The 22,157-nt window shown below is 40.6% G+C and overlaps 1 long non-coding RNA gene across 1 annotated transcript; it reads right to left on the bottom strand.

The window, feature by feature from the left end:
* Positions 1–653: 653 nt before the first annotated feature.
* On the bottom strand, positions 654–22,136 carry LOC138829477 (uncharacterized). The gene is made up of 2 exons (XR_011372615.1): positions 22,026–22,136; positions 654–11,735 (listed from the first exon to the last, which is right to left on the bottom strand). It is a non-coding gene; the product is annotated as an uncharacterized lncRNA (long non-coding RNA).
* Positions 22,137–22,157: the final 21 nt, after the last annotated feature.

Below are 22,157 nucleotides of genomic sequence, written 5' to 3'. Positions count from 1 at the left end.
CAAAGACAGCTCTCTGGGGCTACACCTGTTTCATTTACATGAAAATGCCATAATCAGCAATAATTTCCCAGGTTGGGGTGGGTAAGAATTCAAGCCTGGGATTTGGAGCCAGATAGAGCATTTGGCTGTTTAAAAAGTTAAGTAGGTAGTTTATGTTAGGAAAATGGAGGAGAAAGGAAGGAAACAGGCTGGACTCGATCTCCCCCAGGTGAGGACTGTTCATTGAGATAGAGCAGTGAGGGGCATCGCCTTCCCACAGGCTTGGAGACTGCAAAGAGCTGGGACGGGAGTCAGGTTTTTATGAGGCTTGAGCAAGGAGGCAGAGGTTAATGAAAAAGACATTAGGTCTAGGGACGTGGGGGCTTTTCAGTTGGGCCCACAAGAGAATGTTGATACATTTCCCTGCTGGTGTTAGGTCGTCTGCACACATCTTTGGTGGCTTGCCTGGTATCTGCATACACCTGGGAAAGCAGGGAAGGGGTCAATCCTTCAGTTTGTGTGCAGTATCTGGGCTGAGTCTTCCCACAAAACTCAGTGAAGCTGATCTTACCACAATGATCTTGGGTGTGACAGGGGTGTGCAGTGATGGAGGATAGTGTTTGTAGACACCACCGTTATTTTTCATAGTCATTAGCCATCTGTGGATCCATCTGGTCAGTACTTTCTTATCAGAATTAAAAAACAGTTCACAAGGAATTTAGGGATGTGGATAAGCCAACAGGGTGACATAACTGCCAGAAATACTGGATATGATCTCATCCTAGAGTACAGGATGAGGCACATGATCAGGACATGAACAAGCTGAGTAACACACGGAAGGGGCCAGCAGGATGGAAAAACTGTCTAGAAAGATGCCACATGAGGACCATTGAGGGGCTGGGACAAGAGAAACCCAATTCTCCTGGGTCTAGATAAGTAAGTAATCGAAAAACCAACAAGTGAAAGAATGATTTCATTTATTCTGTCACACCCTGAATCACAGAATACAGACCAGTGGGTGGAAGGTACCTGAGGATAAATTTCATCTCAATAGAAATAATTTTCAAATAGTACAGCTACCAATGACAATGCAACTCTCCATCAGTGGGATACACTCTACAAGTTGAAAGAAGAGTTGAGTCTCAGAATCTGGCATTAAGTAGGTAGCTGGAGACTTTGGGGCATATGTAGTAACACATGACTATATTCCCAGCTTTTAGAAGGCTAAGGCTGGAGGATTCTAAGTTCAAGGCCAATCCGGGTCACATAGTAAGATTCTATATCATATAAAATACACGAGAGAGAGCCAGACAGAGATACAGAGACAGAGGGAAGGAGAAAGGGAACGAGAGGAGAGGGAGAGAGGGAGGGGGGCAGTGGGGAGACAGACAGAAAGAGAACAATCCATAAACAACAGAAGCAGTAGTAGTCTTGTGCTGAGTATCGATTTATGTGAATCTTCTATCAGGACAACAGCATGACAGGGTAGAACATAATGACATTTTATTTACTTTAATAGTGGTATAGTCACTAGATGAGTATATGCATTCAATAAATACAACTGTTTACCTACTCAGTACTGGACACCTGAAACATCACATTAATCCCTTTTAAAATTTCAACAGTAAATCGTAAATAATATTACAAAACAGAATTTGAAGTTAAAAATAACTACTTCCACATTTAAGCTTATTATTTAATTTCCATAAATCTCAGTTTCCTTATGTATAGATGGGAATAATATTTATCCATTAGTTATACTGGCTTATATGCTTGTGTATTAATTTCAACGAACATTTGGGCACTCATTGTGAGATTCTGGTCTTATATTCTTGAACTAAGAAGTCACAGAGCTGACTTCCCAGTAGGACAGGGAAGCAGTAAACACTAAGTGAATTGCAGTGGGTCTGTGTGAACCTAGCACAGGAAATGAGGAAATGGCAGGAAAATAATGCAGGTACAACTGGCGAGGCTCAGTAGCAAGCCCTCAATGTTTGCTACCATTATTATGGGAATTTCTGAGCTTGTAAGACCTATAGGACATAGATGTACAGTCTTACTTTTGAATTATTAAATAGGAGATGAATATTCAAAGCCAAAGACCAAAAGGATGTGGAGTCTGACACTAGGTTTGCAGGTACAAGGAAGGAATAAATGAAAATGTTATGACTTTGGGGGTCTATTGTTGCTTTGCTTGTTCACCGATGCACATAAGAATCTGCAGGAAATTTAGAAATGCAGAAACCTAGGGTTGAATGAAGTTATATCAGATAAGTGTCCTAGTTTTTGTAGGCCTTCACTTAAGAGTGTCATCTGGCACTTCAATAATAATATATGTTACCAGGCATAGTGATGTATGTCTGTAGTTCCAGCTCCTCAGGAGGCTGAGGCAGGAGGATAGTTTGAGCCTTGGGCAACACAGTGAAGCCTTATCTCTTAAAAAAATAAGTGAGGGAGGGAAGGGGTGACATTCAAAAATGTACTTTTATCAGACTTATGTAACTGTAGCCCATCTGTACATCACCTTTATAAAAACAATTTAAAAAGTAACTACTCAGGAGGCTGAGATCTGAGGCTTGGTTCAGATCTCCAAAAAAGATATCAAAGTATCTGGAAGTGGAATTGTGGCTCAAGTGGTAGAGCTATAGTGTTGAGGAAAGGAAGCTCAAGGACAATGTCCAGGTCCCGAGTTCAAGCCTCTGGACAGGCACAAAAAGGAAAATAAAAGGTAGATAAATAATGTAGAGGGGAAATGTAGCTCAGTGATAAAATGTTGCCTAGCATGTATGAGGCCCTGGACTACATCCTAACATCCTGAGAACTAAAAAAGGCAAAACAAAACAAAACAGCTGTGTGTGTGCACGTGTAAGTAAAATACCAGGCACATAGCACACACACCTAGTTTTTACAATTACCATTACCTAAACTCATATGAATTTGAGTCTGAAAATGCTTTCACATATTTTCCCTGTGTCAGGATGAAAAATCAGGCAGTCATTTCTCAGGAGGGCACATTCCACAATCATGTGTTGCTAGGAGTTGTCCTAAGGTCATTTGTTATGAGAACAAACCAAGAAAACATAAGGAAGCCATTCAACTAATCAAATGCTCCAGCCACTTCTCAGGCTTGCTAACTCCCTGGCTGTAGTCTTTGAAAGCCTAAAAGATGAACACAGACCCAGAGACTCACAGACCTGAGGACTGACACAAAGCACCGCAGAAGGATTTATGAGGCGTGTTTCCCTCCACAGAGCCTGCGGGTAAAGGAGATGCCTGGCTACCTTTACCCGGCCCGTTGGTTTCACAGACCTCAGTAGCATCATCCTGCTTCTACTGCTCTTGTTCTCAGTTGAACTTTCTCATGGGGGCAGTTTTCCAAAGCAAGAGCCTTTTCTGTATTCCCAGAGGGGAGGGCAGACATTTCACCCCAAGTCCTGATCCTGCAAGTTCCAAAAATCAATAAAGGCTGTAGGTTTTCAGTGATGCAAGTGCCTGGTCCATTAGCCATGCTTAAGGGGAGTAGGTTCTAGAATCAAGGGTCCTTCTTTTACAGCTGGTAGCACAGTAACCCCTTTCCCACTGTTAATCAGCCACTTCCAGGGGGCAGCTGTGGCTATCGGGCATTTCTAAAGGACTAAAGGGGCATCAAAGACCAAGAGTATTCATACTGCTGGGTGTAAATCAGTGTTGCTCATACTATTCATGGAAGAGACAGGCTATTCTTATTTCTAATCCATCATGGGCTGATGTGTGTAAAATAAAATACCATGGTACTCTGTAGAGACTATGTGAAAAATGAACTATGCAACTTGTGGGCAAGGGTGGGAGGCAGGAAAATGGGGGAAAGTGATTGAAGGGGTGACATTGTTCAGAAAGAAATCTACTCATTACTTAATTTACAAAATGGTAATGCCTCTGTATAACAATAAAAATAAATAACAATAACAATAAAAACTGTCAGGATATTTTAAAAAGACATAAAATACAAGCCAATGTTTCTATCATTAGATTCAACAGATATAAAATTATTCTGGTACGTTGCCAGGAAAGTATTTGTATGTTTACTCACAACTTCTGCACCTTATCTAGACCATTATGGAGTGAAGCAGAGAGTTCAGGTTTGCCATGAACATTTTAAAACAAATAAAACAGAAGGCGAACTTATTCCTTTCTCCATGAAAAAAATCACTCACTAAATATAGCTATTATTACTATTCCTTCAAAATTTGAGATTTTAACCAAAAATCAGTTGGAAAAGTATGGTTGTGCCCTAATATACAAATCCACAAACATATCCACAAAGCAGAGAACTAGATTTCATGCAATAGTATCTTTACCACATGCCAAACATTGTTTTTATCTTGTTGGCAGCCCTGGGTTTGAATTAAGGGCCCGAGTGCTATACTAATAGCTGTATTTCCAGATCTATACACTTTGCATGTTAACAAGTCCAAGCCTACTTTATTTTTTTTAACATGCTAGGCTAAAGCGTATTTAATTATTTCCCATTTATAGTGATTTCCCATCTTAGGCCTGAGAAACACAGACCGAGCATATCTGTTAATAGTTCTTGTGCTCATGCCAGAGACCTGGAGGCAAGAATGGCAAATGAGTTTGGGGCTATTACTCACTGCAATGTGCTGTCCCTCTAACTTGCCTCTTAGTCTGGAGAAAGGAGAGTCAGTGGGGGGAGTCTACAGGCTGCTGGAAGTGAGGATTGCATTGCATTGCTAATTATTCCATCCCAACCCAAGGAAGAAGCAGCAAGCCAGGGAACTTTCTAGAGGAAGAAAGATCCATAGGTAAACTTCTGTCTGAAGAGAGCCTTTGCAATCTTTTTATCTTCTTAATAAGTCTAACTTTGGAATGTGAACTTGGTGAATAAAGTGTCAACTGCTTTTTATTTTCAATGACTTCTATGCCTATTGAAACTCCTTTTCCTTTGGGTTATGAGGATTTCTCAAATTGGGCTCTTACCAATGTAACTTGCAGAATTTTTTAAGGCTCTCATTTCAGCCAACAATAGAGCTTGGGGTGCGGGGTGGTGGTGGTGGTGATGGTGGACTGCTCTGTCATCCCTTCCCTTCCTTCCTTCCTTCCTTCCTTCTTTCCTTTCCTTCCTTCCTGTTTTGAGCTTTGTTTCTTACCTACTTTCCCCCAGACCATCCACAGTAAACCTGAGAGTGGTTCCACTGAGACCACAGCTTTTTAAAGAGCCTTACATGAAAAAGGCTGGCCCACCTCATTGTAACTTCTAAAGAGGTTGGTCCCTCTACCACTCACCTCTTGAGTTGAATGTATAGCACACATTCGTAGCAGAACCCGGAAAGCCATAGTTCAATAGTTTCAGCACTCTCCTATGGAGTCCAGGCAAGGCCTTGGAAATCTTCTAGCAAAGTCATCTCCTCCCCCAGCAACTTGCCCCAAGATATTTGTGGCCTAATGATACATATTTTTCAATATGAGGGGAGAAACATTTCAAGTAAGATGAGTCAAAGTAATTCTTTCAAGCTGGGCACTAGTGGCTCAAGCATTTAAGTTCTACCTATCTGGGAAACAGCTCTGGAGGACTGCAGTTTGAGCTGTCCAGGCACACAACACCGTCTTCTCAATCAATAGCTGGGCATGGTGTGTACCTGTCACCCCAGCCCTTATAGAAAACAAAAATAAGCTGGGTACCAATGGCTCACACCTGTAACCCTACTCAGGAGACTGAGATCTGAAGATCAAAGTTTGAAGCCAGCTCAAGCAGAAAAGTCTGTTGTGCAACTCTTATCTCCAATAAACTACCAAAAAAGATATTGTGATCCTCTGCTAAGAATATCATAGACATATTCTAGCTATTAAAAATAAGGGAAACTGTGCAGACTATGTTTCTTTGGGTCTGGCTTTCTTCACTTAATATAAAAATTTCCAAGTCTTTCCATTTCCTTATGAGGGGAGTAATGCCTTTCTTTCTGATGGAAGCACACAATTCCATTGTGTCTATACATTTTCTTAATCCATATGTCTACTGACAGGCATCTGGGTTGATTCAATATCTTAGTTATAGTACATAATGCTGCCATGAATATGGTTGTTCTGGTAGGTTTAGTGTAGTCTTGATTGTGGTCATTTGGGTAAATGCCCAGAAGTGGGAAACACTAACAAAAGTATGAGGATGTGGAGAAATGGGAGCTCTCAATATTGCTGGTAGAAAAGCAAGATGATAAAGCCAGTTTGGAAAATAGCCTATCAGTTTCTTATAATAGTTTCACCAAATAATCTAACAATTATACTCCTCAGTATGTATCCAAATATAATGGAATTTTATGTCCACACAAAATTGTCTACCTGTGAGCTCTATCCATAATTGCCCCAAAATGGGAAATGACATTCTTTAGTAAGTGAATGGACAAATAATTATGAAATGTCAAAACACTAAAAAATATAATTAAGTACTTTAACAAATGAGACATCAAGGCAGGAAAGACAGAAATTTTCAACGCATATGCTGATTGAAATAAACTAGTCTGAAAAGGTTAAAAAAAAAGCTGAAAGTGGAGCTGTGATTCAAATAATAAAAGCAAAAAAGGAGCAGAGCCTAGGCCCTGAGTTCAAACCCCAGGATTCACGCACACAGATGCAAAGAACAAGAATAGGCAAACCATGGTCTAGGTGCAAGCCAGAGCCAAAAAAAAAAAAAAAAAAAAAGCCCCCACAGAACCAAAAACAAATTAATCAGTGCAAAAAAGGGCTGGAGATGTGGCTCACTAGTACAACACTTGTTTAACCAGCTTTAGACCCTGAGTTCAAAATCCAGTAGCACCAAAATAAGTAATTCTCTTGTAATTTCATTTCAAAGATAGGAGAAATTGAATTTTCTGCAAGCTGACTTAGAAGTTGTCTGTATCAGTCTGCTTTTTAATAGAACCATAAATATAAAATACAAATAACAGTCCGAATAAAAAAGATATAATAAACTTTTTTTCCATTTCAGTTGCATGAGTTCTATTCTATTTAATATGGCTTATGTGTGAGGCATATATTTCATCCCAAAGGAAGCCAGCAGAGAATGTGGCAGGCTAGCATTCTCTTCCGAGAATCCCTATGGTCTTCCAGTATGAAACATGGCAAGTAGAATTCTGATATTCCCATAACCTTGCTTATATGAATTAAGAATTTGTGGCAGGGGCTGGGAAGGTGGCTCAGTGGTAGAGCGCTTGCCATGCATGCATGAGGCCCTGGGTTCGATTCCTCAGCACCACATAAGCAGAAAAAGCTGGAAATGGCGCTGTGGCTCAAGTGGTAGAGAGCTAGCCTTGAGCTGAAGAGCTAAGGGACTGCGCCCAGGCCCAGATTTCAGGGCCCATGATTGACAAAAAAAAAAAAAAAAAAGAATTTGTGGCAAAAGAGAAATCTGACTGGTAATGGTTAATATGAATAATGCTTGAGGATATATGTATGTATATATATATATATATATATATATATATAGAAAGAGAGTTATATGGCATATTTGTTTATATATTTATCTATTAATAGTATACATCACAGATATATAAACACAAGTTTTAAGGAAGCAATTTTTTTCCAGAAAGAAAATCAGACTATAAGAAGCTTATAGCCTCAAAGAGCAATTGGTCCAGAAGAAATAAAATTTAAGACAATTTGTCACATGCTACATTTACTTAGTTATTCAGAGTTAATTCAGAGGTGGCAAAAATGTATCAGGCATAGCAAGACCTTTGAAATCCATGTGGTAGGAACAAGAGTTAGCCATCTCCTCCAAATCATGTTGTAACAAGCAAGTCAGGCAGAACACTCCCTGGGATGGAGGAAGAGATCCAAGGTTTCTACAAGTCTGATCTGATTCCAGAGTATCAACCCTAAGCCAGAGCTTGGTAGTGAAATAGGCTTGATATGCAAATGACATGCAAATGACCATCTCTTACCACCTATGTCTAAAGCAGCACATGTGGTCTTTCAGTGTTTTGCTGTCATTTCCAGTCTCTATGGCTTTATTCTTGTTTTTAAAATTAAACATACAAGTCATTCACAATAAAGAGCAAATTATAAAATTCCATTAGTGAATTTGATGGTACTTTAGTTTCAAGTCTAATTAGGATGCTTGATTTACTAAATAACACTAAGGCAATTGTTTTAGCTCAGATATTGCATGATTAGTTACCACACTTGATTGATGCTTTGGTTGTTTCTATACATAGGTGTAGATATAAACACGATGGGTAACATATAATTTCCTCTTTATTACAAGCCCAAAGGGTTGCATAGATGAAGCAAATACATGGAAAGTACTAGTAAGTTATCTGATTTCACGAAAATGGCACAAATACATGAAGAGATGCCTGAAAGGCAGATTTCTTGCCTAGGCCTCTAATTCTGCTTTTTGTACTCTTATATTTGGCTTTCTTTATATTAAAGTTATCCATGTAAGCACCTCTGTACCTATGTCTACCTACAGGTTAGAAAACTTTAAATATATAAAGACATGGCAATTATATTTTAATTGATTACTTAAAACAGTTATTTCAACTGAAAACTACCTGAAGAAGAGAGCAATCAATGTAATCTTGTTGGACACAGGTGTTATTATTCTCAATTTTTTTTGTGATAAAATAACTCTAACATAAAACTTACCATTTTTAGTCGTATAGGTCTGCATTAAGAACATTCATTGTACTATCACAGTACATCTCCACATTTTTTCATCTTCCCCAAATAAAATTATTTATTAAGCACTAATCCCCAAGCCCTCTTTCCTCTAGGCCCTAGCAGTAATCATTCTACTGGCTGGACTGATAGATATAAATATACTACGAGCTCATGAGTCATATGGCATTTGTCTATCTATATGTGGCTTGTTTCACTCAACATAGCATCTTCAAGGTTCATCTGTAATATAGCCTACCATAATTTATTTACTTTTAAAGAAAATATTGAACATTCCATGCTATGTGAATATCACATTTTGCTGATCTATCCATGGACATTTGGGTAGATATGATGTTTTGACTACTGTCAATAGTGCTATGAACACATGTGTACGTATACCTCTCAGAGTCTCTTCACATCTTTTGGATATATACCCAGAGATGGTATTCCTAGATTACCCCTGTAATCACTTATTCCTCCCGTTCCCACATACCTACACTGAAGAAAGCAATGAATATACTAAGCCAACATAAATTAAAAGGTAGTGGGAAACCTGTCAGTTTTATCCCAACCCACTGAACACACATTCCATCTTGCATCTATCAACTCCCTTGCAGGTGTCAATGCTCTCTGGGACTCAGTGAGTGAGCGGCTGGGGCTCCCATTCCCAGGAAGTCAAGCCCAGGCTGGCTGAGCTGTAGAAGCACTGGACTGATTTCAAACTACAATCCACATTCAGTTCTGCAACGTTCTCCAGGCGTGGATGTGGATTCTGAGGTCAAGTTTGGTTAAGTACAAAACCTGATGAATTTTTGTCAAACTCACAGGGAAAACAGGAAGATCAGGGAAGGTGTTGAAATCCTCACTTAAGCCAACAATTGCACAATGCATTATTCCTTCAACTACTTCCCCCCCCCCCCACCTGCTACAACATTTAATTTAGGAGTGCTTCAGATTACTTGAGGATTCACCAATCCCAGAACTGCTTCTTCTCCAGAGTTTTTTCCAGGGTTTTTGTCAGAAATTCCATTGCTGTTTTAAGAGAAAAAAGCTCCAAGGAATTTCAGGAGTGGCAGTGTTAATATACAGCTGGGCACTATCCCTTTGTAATTCACCAAAAACAGTCTAGTTTCCAGTGTAGGGAAAATCTAAATGTGTAGAGACACAGGAAGGTCTTGGGCTATAATGAAATTGATGTTTGAAAAACAACAGCTTGGATCAAGCTGGCATGGTCTAGGTATGGCTCATTTTGGAGAAGAGAGATTGGACAGAACAGTGAACATTCACTTCCTGTTCCCTTTCTTTCTCATTCTGGTCTGGTGGAAGACTGAATAGCAACTGGCCACATCTAATACACAGAGTGGGCAATGTGAACTACTAGGTAAAGATCGATGTATTTTAAAAAACCACACATGCTTAGGAGGCTGAGATCTGAGGATTACAATTCCAAGCCAGACCAGGCAGAAAAGTCCCCATGAAACTAATCTCCAATTAACCACTCAAAAACCAGAAGTGGCACTGTAGCTCAAGTGGTAGAGTGCTAACCTTGAGCACAGAGGCTCAGGGAGGGGGCGAGGAATGTAGTTGTGGAGGAAAGGAAGTGGCAACAATGCTTGATAAGAAATGTACTCATTACCTTGCTCATGTTATTGTAACCCCTCTGTATCGTATTTTCACAATAAAAAACATTAAAAAAAAAAAAAAAAAGAGACTCAAGGACAGCACCCAGGTCCTAAATTCAAGCCCTACAACCCACCTACCTACACTCCCTCCATACACACACAAAAAACCAACATGAACTTGCCCTTATGTGGCCCTATGATAGGTTGTAGGTTAAAAATGAGGGTCTGGCTTCAGCAGACCTCTGTCTAGGCATATGGGTCATTGCTCTGGTTTCTTTACCAGCCATCTGCAGTGAATTGCAGTTCCCAGACAGAGCCTAGGAAGAGGTTAACATGTCCATGTATAGACCTGTAGTTTAAAATACATACTACTATTTGGGCCTTACAGTGAGTTCTGACCCAGCATAGTCAGGAATTCTGACATTCCTTTGTATCAAAGAGTATCCTCTGTAAGGAAGAGATATACTGGCAGAGGGGATGTAAAAAATCCTGGCTTCTCTAATAACCCCACCAGCCATCCCCATAACACTTTTTTAGATTACAATGCAGTTGAAGTTTTACATTCTGTTAAATTTCCTCTCCATCCATGCCAATGTGATGCTGGCTTGCTGTTTACAGTTTCAGAACCCTGAACTGAATTTGTACCAAGTAGCAGTGCAGAGGAGTCATTCTTGACTTGCTAGTAATAAAGCAATTTACATTTCACTTTCTTGTAATGATGACAATAAGTAGCAATAACTGTAAGAATTAGCCTAGATTGTAAACATCTTGAATGTGACAGGTCACAATTCCTTACCCCAAAAGATGGAATTTTATTCATGCAATAATACCAATACTCCTTGGCATGTAAGACTTTTCCTTTTCTGCTTAATTTAATTTTGAACACCCAACACAGTAGTGACAGACTAGCCTAATCAGGTTACTGTTCACATTTATAAAGTGGCACAAGTTTCTCTGAATGCCACTGCAGACTTACTTCCATAAACTCCTCCTGAAGAGTCAGTGGTTCCAAGATCTCCTACACATTTGCTCAGCAGGATGGTCTTCACAGTACCATGCCAACAACGACCTTATTTTATTAACACATTAACAAAACAAGGCAGGAGAGACAGAATAACCTGGAAGGCCTGGAAGAGATTGTAAACACAGGAATGATGTGAAGGGTGTCTGGGCCTGTTTCCTTCCTCTTCTCTTCTGCCTTCTGTCTTTCTTTGTGGGTGATGAGACACTGGTGGAAGGCAAGATGGCTGCCATCCTTCAGTTATCACAGTACTGTACCTTTAGAATGGACAGCATCAGCACTGTGATAACTGAGCCAGGGCAGCCTGTCAGTCACTGTATGGGTCCAACAGCATTCTTTACAGGCAGTTGCATTACTCCCTCTGAGGCTTCTGGTGAAGTGAAGAACTAAAGGCTCCCCTTCTGGTTGGAGGCATGAGGAGGCAGAAGAAAGGGCCATAGCCCCAGCAATAGTTGAAGCTGAAACATGAAAATACCTAGTTGAGTTATATTAAGAATAAGAGGTGAACACATGCTTTATTTATCTTAATGAGGATGAACCATCACACAATAGGGCTTTTTTCTTTTTTTCCTGAAAGTACACCTATCAGGAAGCCTGCTTCTCAGCTGTGTCTTCCAGCCCAAGTTCACAGACTGCATTTATCTTTCTGCTGTCACTCATGCAATAAATATCTACTTGGGACTCTTATATTTGAGAGTTTTTCTAGATGTTCAGGAGGATAAATGAGGTAGAGGTTCCTGTCCTCAAAGTGCTCATCACCAAACATGGCAATAATACATCCCACCTCCCTAACATTCATTAATCTTCCATGTGTTTTCTCATTCGATTTTCTCATTCGAATACAATAAGGTTAATAATGAATTAACTTCTCCAAAAAGCATTATGAAAATAGGTTAGCTATCATTATCACATATTACAGATAATAAAAACAACAACATTCAAGGGAGATCTGGGGGAGATGATGTGACTAACTTACAGCAAGTTTAGATCCAAATCTAGGTCTAAACATGGAACCCCATTTTCTCTTTGCATTATGCCACTTAGTTTTCCAACTACATCAAATAGGGACCCAGTTTACACAGAAAGATTTCTGAAAACACATACTTTTTGCTTAGAGTTACATACAGTTTGCTAGTAACATACATCACAAAGCACAAAGCGGTGGAGTTTTAGGTTTTAAGATGAAATGCACAAAAGTAGCAGAAAATGACTTTTTTTGTCTTGCTCTGAGTGTTAACAATGTACTAAAATTAATGACACTGGTTATTTAGCATAGCATTATGTGGTACATTGACAACACATTCTTTTTTATTTTTTATTTTTATTTTTACTTTTTTCTGGGTCCAGTCGTGGGGCCTGAACTCTGGGCCTGGGCACTGTCCCTCAGCTCTTCAGCTCAAGGCTAGCGCTCTACCACTTGAGCCACAGCGCCACTTCCGGCTTTTTTCTTTTTGCTTATGTGGTGCTGAGGAATCAAATCCAGGGCTTCAGGCATGCAAGGCAAGTGCTCTACAACTGAGCCACCTTCCCAGCCCAACACATTCTTTTTTAAAAAATTCAACATGAGCCGGGAATTGATGCTCATGCCTATAATCCTACCTACTCAGGATGCTGAGATCTGAGGATTGTAGTCCTAAGCCAACCAGGCAAGACTTGTATTTGCACTAAACTAAAAAAAAAAAAAAAAGAAAAGAAAGAAAAACAGAAAGCTATAAGGGTAGCTGTGGCTCAAGTGGTAGAGCACTAGCCTTGAGCAAAAGAAGCTCAGGAGAGAACTCAGGCCATCAGTCCAAGCCCTAGGATTAGCACCAAAAAAAAAAAAAAAAAAAAAAAAAAAAAAAAAAAAAAGAAAAAAGAAAAAAAGAAAAAAGAAAAAAGAAAAAAATAACCTATCTATAGCATTTTCTTTGAAATAATCTGTACCTGCAAGACATACCCTGAAGTAATTTCAGGAATGAGTATAAAAAGGTGCAAAAAGATTGTGAAATTGGAATTCAGGCATCAGAATATCAACTTATTAAAAACTATAATTCACTTTTTTCCATGCCAGTCATGAGATCTCAAGTTATTTCAGCTTGAGTAAAACTTGACAGATATTTGAAAAATAATTACTTTCAATTAAGCTTTCACTCAATTTCAAAGACTCATTATATGCAGATGAAATATCAGCTCTGATTCAAATAAGTCAGAAACATCAATTCTTAGATTGGCAGCAAGTCAGAAAATCAGAGAATACAGTGAAGATCGCTCAACTATTAATTTTATGCACCATGATACTGAACTTATCTGCAGAAAAGTAATATCCAATGATATAATTCAGCCATACTGAAATTTAAAACAACATTCTCTAAAGTGCAAAAATAATCTTAAAAGTTAATAAGGAGGTCGCTTGCTAGGTCTTAGCCAACTGATGTAATACAAGAGCTAAAACACAAGAGGGCAATAAAGATTAAAAAAAAAATCAAAGTTGGAGCCCACAACCTAAGAGTTTCTGGAAATAGTTGCATATTTTCACCCAAATGACAAACATCTGTTACATGAACAAAGACACCGTGATTGTTTGAGAATAAAATTTTAGACAGCTGATCCATCAAGAAGGATAAAAGTGTAATCATCCAACATTTCCTGACCACACGGTCAGCCCTTTAGAAGATAGTGTCAGCCAAGCCCTGGTGGCTCATGCCTGTAATCCTAGCTCCACAGAAGGCTATGATCTGAGGATTGTGGTTCAAAGCCAGCCTGGACAGGAATGTCCATGAAATTCTCATCTCCAGTTAACCACCAGAAAACCGGAAATGGAACTGTGACTCAAACTGGGATAGCACTAGCACCAAGGTTTCAAGCCCCATGACTAACAAAATAATAATAAAAAAAATAGTGTTCACTTATACTGAAACCCCAGGTCTTAGGTAACTATGGGTACAATTAAATAACCTTGAGATCCTTAGTAGTCATGAGATTATTCCTTGACCAGACTATTAGTATAAGTGAATCTTTAATATGAAGGACACAATGTAAACTTATTTAATGTAAAACCATCATCAATAACCACTCAATTATCAAGCACCTTAAAAGAAGGTTATCTGCTTTTCAACTTATTTTTCTTTCTTTCATTTTCTTCTACCTAAATTGATGCGGGTTGGGGGCGGGGAGTATTCATGATAGTAAAGAGCAAATAGTCATTATCCTATGAATACTTGACAGGTCTCATCAATTCTACAGCAGTTTCTTTTTTTTTTTTTTTTTTTTTTTTTTTGTCGGTCGTGGGGCTTGAACTCTGGGCCTGGGCGCTGTCCCTCAGCTCTTCAGCTCAAGGCGAGTGCTCTACCACTTGAGCTACAGCGCCACTTCCGGTTTTCTGGTGGTTTATTGGAGAAAGGAGTCTCACAGTCTCTCTTGCCCGGGGTTGGCTTTGAACCGTGATCCTCAGATCTCAGCCTCCTGAGTAGCTAGGATTACAGGCGTGAGCCACCAGCGCCCGGCTTCTACAGCAGTTTCAAAGGAAGAAAAAAGCACGGGATTTCTAAGTGATACTTTATAAATAATTTTATAAAAGTGAATGTTTTAATAACATAGTTGTTTCTTGTGGAAAGTTGTTAATAACATGTTTATATCTGAAAAGTGAAACCTTCAGAAACAGTTCAGATTTTTTTTTTCTTATAAGAATTAAACTGGTCAAGCGATGTTAGCTCATGCCTGTCATCTTAGCTACTCAGGAGACTGAGAGCTGAGAACTGTAACTGGAAGCCAACCAAGCAGGAAAGTCCATGAGACTCTTATCTCCAATGAATCCCCCAAAGCTGGAAGTGGAGCTGGAGCTCAAGTGGTAGAGTACCAACTGGCTGTGGATAAAAAAGCTAAGGTACAACTCCTAGCCCCTGAGTCCAAGTCTTAATACTGGCATCCCCTTCCCCTCCCCCAAATTAAATTGTTTTAATGAAAAAAAAGAAGTAACCACAGATAATCATGTTATAGTAAGCAAGTGCACTGCATAGAGTGATTAAAAAACAGAAACAAACAAACAAAAAAACCCTACCATCCAAAGATCAAATTGATTTTAAACTCAATTCTTCTGTCAGAATTGACAAAGCACAACAACCTTATGGTGGATACACCAGGTACCTAAAAAAGCAAGTCGTTCTGGAGTGCCAAAAGATTTATTTTTAAGTAATGTGGAGCCTAAATGTACTCACTAAAATCATGTCTCACTCCTCTTATCTGGAAACTGACCTTTAAACATAGATTTTATATTAACTAACTGGAGATGCAACAAAATAAGCTTCTGGTAAGTCAAAGTATTTGAAAAATTACTATAGTTTAATTTGTTAGTTTAAATTTATATTTCTTTTAGTCAAGGTATGATTATTTTTCAAACTTTTGAGAGTATGGAACTGTATTTACATTTGTATAAAATGTACAAAAGTGATGCCATTGGTATTATAAAACTTTTCTATATATAGGCTGGGTATTGGGGGCTCATCCTGTAATCCTAGCTACTCAGGAGGCTCAGAGCTGAAGATAATGGTTCAAAGGCAACTTGGGGAAGGAAAATCCATGAGACTCTTATCCCCAATTAATCAGCAAAATGCCAGGAGCAGAGCTCTGGCTCAAGTGGTACAGTGCCAGCTTACAGTAAAAGAGCCAAGCAATAGCAGAAAGGCCCTGAGTTAAGCCCCAGTACTGGAACACATACATGAAAAAGTAATGTATTATAAGCAAAAGAGGCTCCAATGTCAATTCCTTTTGTCAGAAGTACACAACATGTACACCTATATGTTACTGCAAGCTTTGCTCTGTTGAGATTTTAAAAACAATGTGTACCAAAGATTTGTGGAGAAACTTGGAGAATGTTGCAGATCTATCTCCTGTAAGGAAGGAGAAAGAAACTGGCTAGAAAAGCAAGGAACAGTCAAGAATAACAACATTGTACAAAGTTAGTACTGATACTCATAAGAAGCACTAAGTAGGAGTAACTATGGAGGGTGTCATTATTTTACCCACTTCAAGGGCAGGCCTCTAAACAGTCTCATGCTGTACAATCTCAGCAGGTTATACAAGCAAACACCCTGCCATCGAAGGCAAGCACACAGCACAGAAGAGACCTGAGCTTCCTCCCTTATGCTGATTGGGACTGTATTTCACAACAGCTCCAGGAGACTACAAATGAACAAATAGGCTGGCTCACGCATTCTATTCTATGGGTCTTTGCCCTTCATATACATGTTCTACGGTTATCTTCTTTCTTGTTTATTCTGAATTATATATATAATATTATATTATACATGTGTACATATATGTGTATATATATACATACATATGTATGTATGTATATATATATGTATGTATACACACACACACACATATAGCGGAGGGGGTGGTCATGGGGCTTGAACTCAGGGCTTGAGCTCTTTTTGCTCAAGGCTAGTGCTCTACAACTTGAAGCCACAGTGCCACTTCCAGTTTTCTGGTGGTTAATTGGACGTAAGAGTCTCATGGACTTTCCTACTGGGGCAGGTTTTGAACCACAATCCTCAGATCTCAGCACCCTAAGTAGCCAGGATTACAGGTGTGAGCCACTAGCACTCGGCTCTGGATTACATTTCATCCAAAGAGTTCCAATTTTACACAGTTTGCTCACAAGTCAGTTTTACTCTGAGTTCCTCTCTATCCTTTTGAATAACTAGTGAAATACGTGCCAGTTAAAGCCAACCTAGGTTACAAAGCAAGTCTGTTTGTTTTTTTGTTTTTTTTTTTTGGTCGGTTGTGGGGCTTGAACTCTGGGCCTGGGTGCTGTCCCTCAGCTCTTCAGCTTAAGGCGAGCACTCTACCACTTGAGCCACAGTGCCACTTCCGGTTTTCTGGTGGTTTATTGGAGATAGGAGTCTCACAGTCTCTCCTGCCTGGGCTGGCTTTGAACCGTGATCCTCAGATCTCAGCCTCCTGAGTAACTAGGATTACAGGTGTGAGCCACCAGCGCCCGGCTTGTTTTTTTTTTTTTTTAAAGGCCTTCTTCACAAAATAGTTACTAATTATAAGTGGAAAAAGTAATTTTAGCTAGGCATGCTGGTACACATCAGTAATCCCAGCACTCAAGAGCCAGAGGCAGGAGACTTCCAGTCCAAGGCCATTGTCAGCTATACAGCAAGAGCCCATCTTAAAATACCAACTCCTCTTCTGCCCAGATAAAACAGTTAAATTTAAAATGATCACTTCTGACCATCTCCTATTAATCAGTGATAGCCTCATTAGTGAAGCACTGCCATTTAAAGACACTGGGCCACTGGGGGCTGTAATCCTTGCTATTCAGGAGGTTGAGATCTGAAGCTTAGAGTTCAAAGCCAGGCTGGGAAGGAAAGTCAGGGAGAGTCATCTCCAATTAACCATTCGAAAAACAGAAGGGGCACTGTGGTTCAAAATGGTAGATCACTAGCCTTGAGTGAAAAAGCTCAGGGACAGCATCCACATCCCCTTTTCACATTCCCTTAGTGGATGGCTAAAGGGGACAATGCCCAAGACTTGCATTGACCTCAAATTCCAGAGCCTTGGCCTGTTCCAGAAACAGAATCCCATTCCACTTTTCTGCACACTCCACATCCTCATAGACTCTATCCTACATCTGTGAAATAAGCACTCTTCCACTGCTCACATGTGCACAGTGCCACTGCTCCCACCACATGCTGTGCTGCGTACTTAAGCACTGTTTCCCTTTTCCAACCAGTTAACACTCTTCCCAAAGTCAAACTGTCTTCTTCCTGTCCCTTCACAGCACATTTATCAGTCATTCCCACCAAAGTGCAAATCACTGATAAGCCTTTTCCTTTCTCAGGGACCTTCGAAATCAACAAAAGCATATGTTTAATCTCAATCTCTATACATCTTAATAGGTATTTGACAGTGTCCTATCTATTAAGGGGGGGGGGAGGAATATCACTAAAGGCTTTTAAATGATTTCCAGTGCCATAACTGAACTTCATTAGACAAAAGAGAACACCAAAGGTACCACTACTGCTATTCATGTGGCACTGAACCTGTTGGAGGGGAATGGAGTCAGCAGTCAATAAACTCTAATATAGGAGTAGACAGCAAGTGAAGGAAAGACAAAAAGAGACAGCAAACAAAAGTAATAGAGATAAGAAGCATCACTAAAATGCCAAATGGTGTCATAATCATTACCATACCAACAACTATTTGGGATATATTTTGGTATGCTATGCCCAGGAGCCCTCTATAACAAGAAACTATATAGCTAGCTAGGTGTGTGAGTTTTTCCACAATACCTATGAGTGAATCCTTCAAGACCCTATTACATTGACCTTCCTGATACAGTTCCTACATAGAAACTCTGCAAAGCAGTCATGAGGAAGTCTCATATACAATAGCAGTAATATTCTAATAGTCCGGGTGTTTCCAAATATCCACATGCAACACAGCAGGGGAAGGGAGATGGTTGGCACAAATGAAATAGATGTTTCATGAAGCCCTGTTTATAAATCAATGCACACACAAAGTGGAGTGATGCTTTAGGCCACAGAAGTCCAAAAGAAGTTCTATGTGGTTGGGAAGGTAGCTTAGTGGTAGAGTGCTTGCCTAGCATACATGAAGCCCTGGGTTCCATTCCTCAGTACCACATACACAGAAAAAGCCTGAAGTGACAACTGTGGCTCAAGTGGTAGAGTGCTAGCCTTGAGCAAAACAGAAGCTCAGGGACAGCGCTCAGGCCCTGAGTTCAAGCCCCAGGACTAGCAAAAAAGAAAAGAAAAGAAGTTCTATGTAACACATAGCATACAGGTATTGAAATGCCCCATTGTATCCCATAAATGATTACTATGGACCAAATAAAAATATTTCAAAAAATATATTCTAAGTGATTTATTTATATGTGTTTAAGTTCTCTAGTAGCTATACTTTCAAAAACTAAAATAGGTAAAACAGTAGTGCATTATTTTACTTTTTCTGTTTTCTGGGGAGGTCCTACTAATCTTTTTGGGGGGAGGGGGGGTTGTGGGGCTTGAACTCTGGGCCTGGGCACTGTCCCTGAGCGCTTCAGCTCAAGGCGAGTGCTCTACCACTTGAGCCACAGCGCTAATTCCAGTTTTCTGGTAGTTAATTGGAGATAAGCGTCTCACAGAATTTCCTGCTTGGCTGCCTTTGAACCACAATTTTCAGATCTCAGCCTCCTGAGTAGCTAGGATTACAGGTGTGAGCCACTGGTGCCTGGCTTCCTACTAATCTTTGAATCTAGAGTACTTTTACTTTGAAAGCATTCCAATTCCAGTATTAAGATTCAATATAAATACTTAATCTGTACTTTTCATGAATTTAGTTTGAAAAGTAGGCACAAATGCACAAGTGTGAGTACAGACACACTAACATGTTCCAATAATCAAATTGGGCATGAATTTTTAAAATCAGATAAAAAATTTAAATTCAGCTTATCACCAAGCTATCTTTTGGGTAGATGATGGGCTCGTGCAGAGCTGGTGCCTCCCCTATCATGGCTGGTACAAACAATGACCCTGTCGCTGGATTCTTCTAAACCTGAACCAGAATCCAAGGTGTCACCCTTCCTGTCCACCATCCCTCTAAGCCCACAATTCTCTCAAAGGCATCTACCAAGGAGTTAAATTATGCTGAGTACATTCTGCACCGCTTCTTAAACTGTCAATAGTTCAGTGAGGATACTTTACTAAACAGTCTTTGGGAAGGGCTAGGTGGAAAAGAGAACAGCACACCTCAACTCAGGAACAGAACTGGAAACAAGGAGATTCACAGATGGGGAAACTAAGTTTCTTAAGGTAAACTGGAAAATCCTGATATTGTTATTTCTTTGTCCAGGATGCTTGTTACCCTGCAAAAATTACAATTTTTGTTTATAATGAGTCTCTCAACTTACATACCCACAGCAGCTGCTCCTGTATCCTCAGATGGAGCACATTTCAGGAGCCCCTCTAACTTGCTCTAAAACATGCCTGTTACTGTGGACATACTGAAATATACGAATGATTCAATAAATGAATCTCAACCCAAGCTATCAATCATATATCAGTCTAGTTACCCATCTATACTGAGAAAAGCTTTTCTGAAATACCTGTAAAGTATGCCCCCAGTACCTCAATGGAACCAATTACAATCCCTATAGCCTTCTTTTCTCCTCATTCCCCAGGTCAAAGTTCAGTGTTCCTCCAGCAGTGGACTTAAAACATCACTTTTAAAGGAGCTAGATTCCGAAGGTAGTTCTATTTTGAGCCTTCTTCCTGTTCTGAGGCTAAAGTTGGAAGGCTTCGGTGGTGATGTCATGGAAGGGAGACCGGTGGCTTTTCCAGTGGGGTCTTCTCTGACCAGGCTGCTAACACTCCAGTAACTGTACACTCATCTTCCTTTTGGGGTCCCAGCTATTCATTGGCCAGGAAGAAGATAAGTTGAAATAGTAAGCAGATATATTTACATATTTAATATGCTAAGCATCTCATAAATGAAAGAGAAGAGTAAGAAAATGACTCACTCTAGGGAAGAGAGTTGAGCGTCTTTTTACATTCACCCCTTCCCCCAAATACCCATCATAAAGTCAGAGGTTAAAAAAAGAGGGGGTGGGGTGGGAGGGCCATGTGATAAGAATATAAAGATTATATACCTTCGAGGTTTGAAGAGGGAAATACTGCTGGGATACTCTGACACTCCAGTCCCTTTCCCTTCCTGTGTTTTTGGAACGGTGGACTCGGGCTTGGGTGTGCCGTTTAACTGGGAGGCGTTTGGCATTGGAGGACCAAGAGGGGCCAGGGTGTGGTTCAGGGAATTAAAAAAAAAAGCAGCCGTTTAGGCCTGGTTTGGGGTTGTTTAGGGGAAAATAGATTCAAGTCAAATACCCACTGGGTAATAAAAGAGAGCACCCAGGACCAAAGCGTGTGTGTGTGGGGGGGGGCATCTCCCTCTTTCTCCACTAAGTCCAGCAGTTCATTGCTGGTGGTGGGATGCCAGGGATAGGGAGGAGGAGAAAAATCCCAACACAACTGCAGACCACAACTTCCGGTGGCTTGGAGAACAGACGTGCCAAAGGCAATCAGCAGGTGAAATACGCGCTCTTTGTCAATTCTGGGGTGTTAGGGGGTCTAGCTCTGCCCTTGGGGGAGCAGGGGATTCCCGGTTTCTCGGCCCCCTTCTCCACCAAATCGTCTAGAATCATAGGTGTGGTCTTCCTTCAGGAAGGTGGCAGCTGGCATGTAGAAAACGGAGCGAGGTAAAGGATTCCTGGCCGGGAAAGCAGGGAGGAACCCTGGGGTTAGCTACAGCAAAGAGTTAGTGGGGGCCTCTGCCAAGCCCTTCCCCTTTCGAAAACTGTTCGAGATCAGTATACATTACAGCAACATCACCCCCTCGGCCCCCAATAATGTTTCTAATAAAAGAGATAGCTTCTCGTGCCCACATTAACACACACACACACACACACACACACACACACACACACACACACACACACACGAGCTCGGGTTGCTAGAAATAAACAGGTGAGCCCAGAGAGAAGCGGGGAGAGGGGAACAACAACAACAAACAACAACAACAAACAACAACAAAACAGGCAATGGGAGGATGAAGGGAGGCGTCCCCGAACGTGCGAGGAAGCCCAGGCTTTCTCGTCCTCCCTCTACACTCTCCCTTCCAGCCTAACAGAAGCTGCGTGGCAGGGTGCACAGCTAAAAATGACTCTCTGACAGCCCCCCGCACCGCGGCTCCGCGCGCTTTCTCCCACCTACCCCAGGGTCCAGCGTTCCGGCCTCGTGGTAGCGCCCGACATCCCCGGCGCCGGGCGCGGGGTTGGTCCTCCTCCCGGCCCGCCGCCGCCGCCGCCACCGCGGGGACTCCGATCTTCCTTTCTCCCTCCTCCT

This window comes from Dipodomys merriami, unplaced genomic scaffold (genome assembly GCF_024711535.1).
Source record: "Dipodomys merriami isolate MVZ:Mamm:240054 unplaced genomic scaffold, mDipMer1.0.p SCAF_172, whole genome shotgun sequence".
In the NCBI taxonomy this organism is placed as follows: Eukaryota; Metazoa; Chordata; class Mammalia; order Rodentia; family Heteromyidae; genus Dipodomys; species Dipodomys merriami.
Note: the sequence above shows the minus strand (reverse complement) of the source record. Positions and strands in the feature narration are given on the sequence as shown.